Source organism: Sinocyclocheilus grahami, unplaced genomic scaffold, assembly GCF_001515645.1.
Source record: "Sinocyclocheilus grahami isolate Dianchi unplaced genomic scaffold, SAMN03320097.WGS_v1.1 scaffold826.1, whole genome shotgun sequence".
NCBI classification, from domain to species: domain Eukaryota; kingdom Metazoa; phylum Chordata; class Actinopteri; order Cypriniformes; family Cyprinidae; genus Sinocyclocheilus; species Sinocyclocheilus grahami.
The window spans coordinates 128,907-136,323 of record NW_015506005.1 but is presented as its reverse complement, the minus strand read 5'-3'; the positions used below and the strand labels follow the sequence as shown (position 1 = coordinate 136,323).

General features: G+C 36.5%; 1 protein-coding gene across 1 annotated transcript in view; it reads left to right on the top strand.

The window, feature by feature from the left end:
* The first annotated feature begins 248 nt into the window (after positions 1 to 248).
* The window catches only part of LOC107562513 (junction plakoglobin-like), a 92,995-nt gene continuing 85,826 nt past the window's right edge, over positions 249 to 7,417 (top strand). The window contains exon 1 of the mRNA XM_016247139.1: positions 249 to 411. The gene's annotated coding sequence lies outside the window, so the exon portion shown is untranslated. The remainder of the gene's footprint in view (positions 412 to 7,417) is intronic.

Here is a 7,417-nt window from a genome sequence, read left to right as displayed (position 1 = left end):
TATAGCCTATAAAGTTGACATTACCAGAGCCCCCCCAAAAATCGTTGTCAACAAGACAGCAGCCTAGTAACAGCAGGGCGAGACATGGCTGCAAGAACATGAACCTTACATCTGACACGATTCTCCTGATGTCTGCAAGCATTAATGACCCATCAGTCGCAATAGATGCGCCAGAATCCTCAAATAATTACCGCTGGTGTAGAAACTGAACCGCTAGAGGTCCCGCCCACTCGCTCGCTCGTGCAACCGGAGACTTCACGGAGGGTTCCGCTGCTGTCAGACTCTATTGCTCAACGCTTGCCAGACTTGGATAAGAGTGGACGGAGGGACTTGGGGCCGGAGAAGGGATTCACGAGCGGATTTTTTTTGTGTGTGGAGACACTCTCCAGTGGATTGCGATCATTTAGTAAGGTAAATAAGTGTGCTGATGCATGCTCGCTCATTTAAATGATGACTTTGCCCCGGCGACCGAGGAAACCACCCTTCTCCCGTTAGATGAACCTTAGTGTGCTTCACAGCACGTCGTTTGCACATGCATCGTTAGAGTTTAGTGTTGTCATATAGATCTCTAAGTGTGTATTGCTTTATTGTTTTCTTTTTGGGCTCTTGTTCTATAACGGAGCACTTCTGTATCAAACATGACATGGGGAAGCTGGTTTAAAGCGATAGATGCGAAACATCAGGCGATGTTGCATAATTTCACCCCCTAAATTATTGCTCTCCTGTGCAGTGTTGTATTATATTATATAGTGTTGTCGGGTTTTGCATGTTCAGCCTCTGACTGAGGAATCTAAACTTTAGCTCACATTAGATGAGTGCAGATACACTGCTGCAGGTCGAGCATATTGCAAGACCATTCCGTTTGAATGATAGTTAGCCTAAATGACCAAATTCTAAGTTTATCCAATATGACTCGTGTCTGGCGAAACCGGTTTCGTGTGCGCATTATCGTCAGCTCCGTTAGATGCGTTCCTGTGGCTTAGTGGTAGAGCATTGCGTTAGCAGCGCAAAGGGTCGTGGGTTCAATTCTCAGGGAACACACACATACTGGTAAAAAAAAATGTGTAGCCTGAATGCACTGCAAGTCGCAGCGTCTGCTAAATGCATATATTTAAATTAAATTATTAGTATTAGATGCTCGTTGAAATAATTGCGTGAAATGTAAATGCGTTTGAACTGTGCCTGAGCTCTTCGGGGTCTTTGATTAGCACACAAATCAGTTTAACTAATGACAAATATTAAAAACCTCAAGAACCTAAGCTTAGTGAATTGTTAGCATGTTCTTGTGCGCTGCGAGACCAGCTGGGTTCGATTCGAATAATTATGTATTATTTTATTAATACAGGCTAATAATTATAAAATTGCAACTTGGGTTGGTGTAACCTATATTTGACTGTTTGATTCTATTTTAGTTAGCCAATTTACTTTATTCATAACCTAAAAGCAGCTATTAAGTTGATTTCTGTGGGATCGAAGATGAAAATCCGCGATAAAACGATCGCGAATTGCCGTATTTACTGATTTCCAACGGAAAATCGCTATAAGATAGACAAAGGAGAACAAATTATTTAAAGTTATGTTGAATATATTTAAAGTTATGTCAGAGCGATAATTTAAAAATCGTTTATATTAGTTATTTTAATTAAACGAAACAGAACGCCTCTGTTTAAAATAACTGTAGAGTACATACTTTCGTGACTGCGATTATGGATAATTTTGAGCTACAATACCTGGCAAAGATTTACAGACGCAGACGTTGTGAGGGACTGTTTGTGTTGCAGTATGTTTTTGTTGAAGTAAAGTGAAACTGAATTCAACTCTCAAATATGAAACCGCTTCTAAACGTAAGTTCCGTTCACACTGGCAGCGAAAACATAAAGTTGCTGTGTTGTTAGTTTTCTAAGTGTTTCTCTGCCATTGTATCCAGGTGAGTAGGTACTTTTTCTGAATAAGTAATTATTTCGTAACTGTTCAAAAAGTGCGTTCTATGGTATTATTGTATGTAGTATGAATCTAATTCGGATGTACTACATTCGCCATGTTGTTGTCATGTGACTAATTTTGCTATTCGCATGTTCACATTTAAAGTGTCCATCTCAATGGTCATCCGGTTACTTTTTGCCTACTATTTCATGAATACTCTTTCGCATACTGTTTTTCACCTACTGCGTAGTAGGGAAGTACACATATTCGGGTGCTGCCAATGACTTCTGAACACTTTGTTGCCCTAGTAACTACTACTCTTAAGATGATGTTACTTGTCAGATTGCATTGAGTTCAGGTCACTGTGTTGCTGCAAGTCATTGATGGTGTGAAAAGGGTTTAGCGGTCTGGTTTGTATCAAGACTAACCTTTCAGTGCATGCTTTGGTAATGTGCAGTTATTTATTATCAGTTTGAACATAAACTCCTTTACAGCGCAGTCTCGAGTCAAGTTCACATAATTGATGGGTGGGTTTTGTGGCATTTTGATTGACACAAAGCTTAATGGTATCTACTCGCTGCAAGTGCACAGACATCCCAGATGCCAGTATTGCTTTCCAAGCTTGGTTTTCTTCTTAGTGGGCAACATTTGCCATAGATGCCCCTAGAAATTCAGATGGGTCGATTGATACTTATGGCCAAGCTTGAGGTCAGAGCCAACTTACTAGATGGCTTCTTCACGTAAAGTGTTATCAGCTTAATGTGTAAAAAATCATTTGTTAGGTTCCCAACAGAGTGAATGCAGGAAATTAACAAACAACCAACAATTATAAATCACAAATTGGTTAATATCCAAAACAGCCAGTCAAGATGCTGATTAAATGTAAACATTGATGCAGTGGGCTGTATTTCTGATTACACAATTTACAATTATAGGGGTGAATGCAAATTTACAAAAATGATCATTTAATCAGTGCCGTTTTATTAAATAGTTAGGCTATGTTATTATGAGCCTAGATGACAAATGAATTTATGGATGGTGCAAAAATGGAGACAAAAAGTCAAACTTTGCACACAGTCATGTTCATGCAGCATTAATTAGAAAACAACAGGACACTCTATTATGTCAGTGGTTCCTATGGGCTATATAGGCGACCACTCATTGATTTCTCACAGCAGTTGTTTATGAGGCTGACTTTTTTTCTCTGCTGGCAGACTGAAGTATGTTATGGATTTTTTACATATTTAGATTTATAAACAGTCTCTTTAAGGAATGGTTCACCCAAAAAAGAAATTTGCTGAAAATTTACTCCAAACAGCTGATAAAAACAACACAATCCACAAGCAATCCACATGTCTCCAGTCCATCAATTAATGTCTTTTGAAGCAAAAGGCTATGTGTTTGTAAGGAACAAAGCCATCATTAAGACATTTTTTACTTCAAAGCATTGGTTCCGGCTAAAATATGTGTCCTCTATCCATAATATTGCTTTAGGAATTGTTTTTATGGATTATTATTAGGAAATTGATTATGGACTATGCTTTGTCCCGGAGTGATGGAAACGAATGTAGACTGAATCTGCAATTAGTTGGTTTATCATAGACATTTAAACCACAACAATCTCAGAATCGTGTTATACTGATCCTTATTAATGATGAAGGGGTTATGCTGTTCTCTAATGAATGCATGCACAGAGAGCTGCAGACAGTGAGCTACATTATCATGATGTTCACCCTCTGAATTCACCTTTATGCTCTCCGTCATAGCTCACATCTGGTGTGATAGAAATAAAGCGATGCCCCTTCAGCCCTCCACTGAGACACCTGCTGCTCTTTACAGCCAGGGCTTGACAGAGTCTTCTGCCGTGGCATCCCTTTGGCACTGGTGTCAGTGGAAACCTGCCCTGCTCCTCTTGCTCAGTGTGCATTCATTTTCTTTCCAAGACTCAGATGGCAGAAAATAGCAATTAGAATCATTGTCTGACAGAAAATAAACCTCTGGACTGTTCTTTTTTCTGTCTGAGAATGCACTGTATTCTCTTATAAAAGAAACCCAGCCATTGTTTCGCTTGTCTGTTGTTCTAGAGTGCAATAAATGGATGTGAACTTCGCAACTTTGCAGTTGCATAATCAAAAACAGAATATTCAGTGGGAAGTAATGTAGAGTGGGACTTATTCCAACCCGCAACATTGTCAGAATCAGAATCAGAATCAGAATGAGCTTTATTGCCAGGTATGTTTACACATACGAGGAATTTGTTTTCGTGACAGAAGCTTCCACAGTGTAACAAAATGACAGTAACAGAACAAAAAAACACAGATAATAAAAAATAAAAATAAATAAAAAAATAGAACAAGTAAATAAGGAATAAAAATATACAAATCGACAATTGTGAGTAAATGTCTTTCTTTCTTTCTTTCTTTCTTTCTTTCTTTCTTTCTTTCTTTCTTTCTATCTATCTATCAAATGCACGTGATGAAATAGAAAGTGAGAGTTTTACTTTCTTATTTATTCCTGTCTAAATGATGGGATTCATTTGGAATTATTCATTATTTTAGTAGCTTGCATAAAATGAAGGCTTTAAGACCAAGCACTAATGCAAGCGGCAATTCTATTTGATCGTAATTTGCAATGTGATTAAAAACCTAAAAAACAAGCCTAACTATAATGACATCAATAACTAACTAATCAAAATGAGAAAAACACAACAAAACTTTAACTACAATTAAAAAAATTTTATCCAAATAATCCAAAACTATAATAGTATCTCTAAAATTATTATTTTTTTAAATTATATGTATATATATATATATATATATATATATATATATATATATATATATATATATATAGCCATATGGACACCAGATATTTGGCTGTGATATTAGGGACATTTATTATTAACGTAAGTATGTCACATTTTGAACAAACCTGTAAGTCAACAGGACAGTGCACGATGGTGAACGTCCTGCTGTAGTTTCCAGAATCATTTGGTCTACACGTTTAAATTTATGTTTCCTCTCTGAAAGTGTCATTGAGAGTTGTAGTTTATTGTGTTTGAGCTGATCGGAGTGGAAGGAAAGAGAAGGTTGGCACGCTACATTAGACATAATGTCAGTGCTCAGAGATTGCTGCCTCTTTATTTAGTGCCCTTAGCTGCTCTTCTTATTCCATTGACCTCTTGTATTTATTGCATGAGTGTATAGCAGTTATAAGCATTGCAGATTCATAGCTGATTCTACATGTGTTCATGATCACACAACATGACCAGTTTGAGTCCAGCCTATGACATTTACTGATACAATTTTCCCTTCTTTCCATTTAATTTCTTGTCTCTCTGTGCACTGCTATCAGGGGGAAATGTTTTCAGCATTTAGCACAATACACCGAGTGTACATTTGTTGTGCGTAAATGCTCTTATTTATTTGCTGTAATTTGTGGTTTGTTTGTATTATGGACAACCGTCATCATCCAAACACTGACAAACTGATGAATGTTTTGCTCTAGTTTTCTGGCAGACGTCCAGCACCAGCAGAGCATCAGTCTGGCCCACAGAATCCACTCATTTCTGACATGTCTGTTCATATTGACATACTCCCGTACTGCTCAGATTGCATACATTGCATATATGTATGTGTATATCTATAATAAATATAAATAAATAAATCCCGCCTCTCATTTTTATGCATGCAAATCGGTCTGAATGAATAAATAATGCTGTTAATATGAAGACTAACTTACCCACATATCACACTTCATGGCATGTCAAAATCAAACCTGAAATGACTTGACATTTCATGAGGGTTTTTTTAGTGAGCAATTAGCCTGGTGAAATTAAAGGTACATCTCTGTGTCTGTAACCATCATGACATGCAGTGTTTACCGAGCTTTGATGACTGATGACCCGAAAATAAGTGGAATTAAAATGAACAGCTGAACATAAGTTCACAAATAAATTATAGATGTAATGTGAAATATACTTGGTTTTATTCAACATAACATTAATTACATTGTTAATGTAAAAATACAAAATAATGTTTTTTTTTGTTAGTAATGTTTGTTTATTCAACCTGGAAAATGCCAAAATTAAGTGTAAACATGAATTTAAATTGAATTCACATTGTACTTGGCCTCTTATTTAAAAATTATTATAAATTATTTGGCCGAGATACAACTATTTGAAAATCTGGAATCTGAGGGTGCAAAAAAATCAAAATATTGAGAAAATCGGCTTTAAAGTTGTCCAAATCAAGTTCTTAGCAATGCATATTACTAATCAAAAATTAAGTTTTAATATATTTACAGTGGGAAATTGACTAAATATCTTCATGGAACATGATATTTGCTTAATATCCTAATGATTTTTGACATAAAAAAAAATCAATAATTTTGACCCATGCAATGTATTTTTGGCTATTGCTACAAATATACCCCAGCGACTTAAGACTGCTTTTGTGGTATATACATACATACATACATGCAGTGCTGAAATATTTCTGTATAAATAAATATAACCCAAAAGATCATCAGATTTTCACACAAGTCCTGAAGGCAAACAAGTGAAACAATGGAGACAAAAATATATACTTTGTCATGTATTTATTGAGAAAAAATGACCCAGTGTTAAATATTTGTAAGTGGCAAAAGTATGTGAATCTTTGCTTTCAGTATCTGGTCTGACCCCCTTTTGCAGCAGTAACTGCAGCTAAAAGTTTCTTGTAACTGCTGATCAGTTCTGCACAACGGCTTGTAGGAATTTTAGCCCATTCTTCAGTGCAATACTGCATCAACCCTGTGATGTTTGTGGGTTTCCTCCAATGAACTTCCTTCAGGTACAGCATTTCCCACAGCATTTCAATTGGATTAAGGTCTGGTCTTTGACTCAGTCATTCCAAAACATTAACTTTGTCCTTCTTTAGGCATTCTTTGGTAGAACGACTTGAGTGCTTGGGGTCGTTGTCTTGCTGCATGACCCACCACCATGTTTCACAGATGGGATGAGGTTCTTATGCTGGAATGCAGTGTGTTCTTTTCTCCAAACATAGCGCTTCTCATTTAAACCTAACATTTCTATTTTGGAATCATCCATCCACAGAACATTTCTCCAATATCCCTCTGGCTTGTTCAGATGATCTTTAGCAAGCTGCAGATGGGCAGCAATGTTCTTTTTGGAGAGCAGTGGCTTTCTTCTTGCAACTCTGCCATGCACACCATGGTTGTTCAGTGTTCTCCTGATGATGACTGACACCTGATTGAAAATACCTCTGAACAGATGGACTCTGATTTCACCTTCAAATTAACTGCTAATCATAGAGATTCACATACTTTTGCCACTCACAGATATGTAATATTAGATAATTTTCTTGAATAAATAAAAGACAAAAAAATCTCATTTTATTTTCATATATAATATACAGATGAAATTCATAATTAAATATATAAGTTTACACAGACACACATACAGTGGGGCAAAAAAGTATTTAGTCAGCCACCA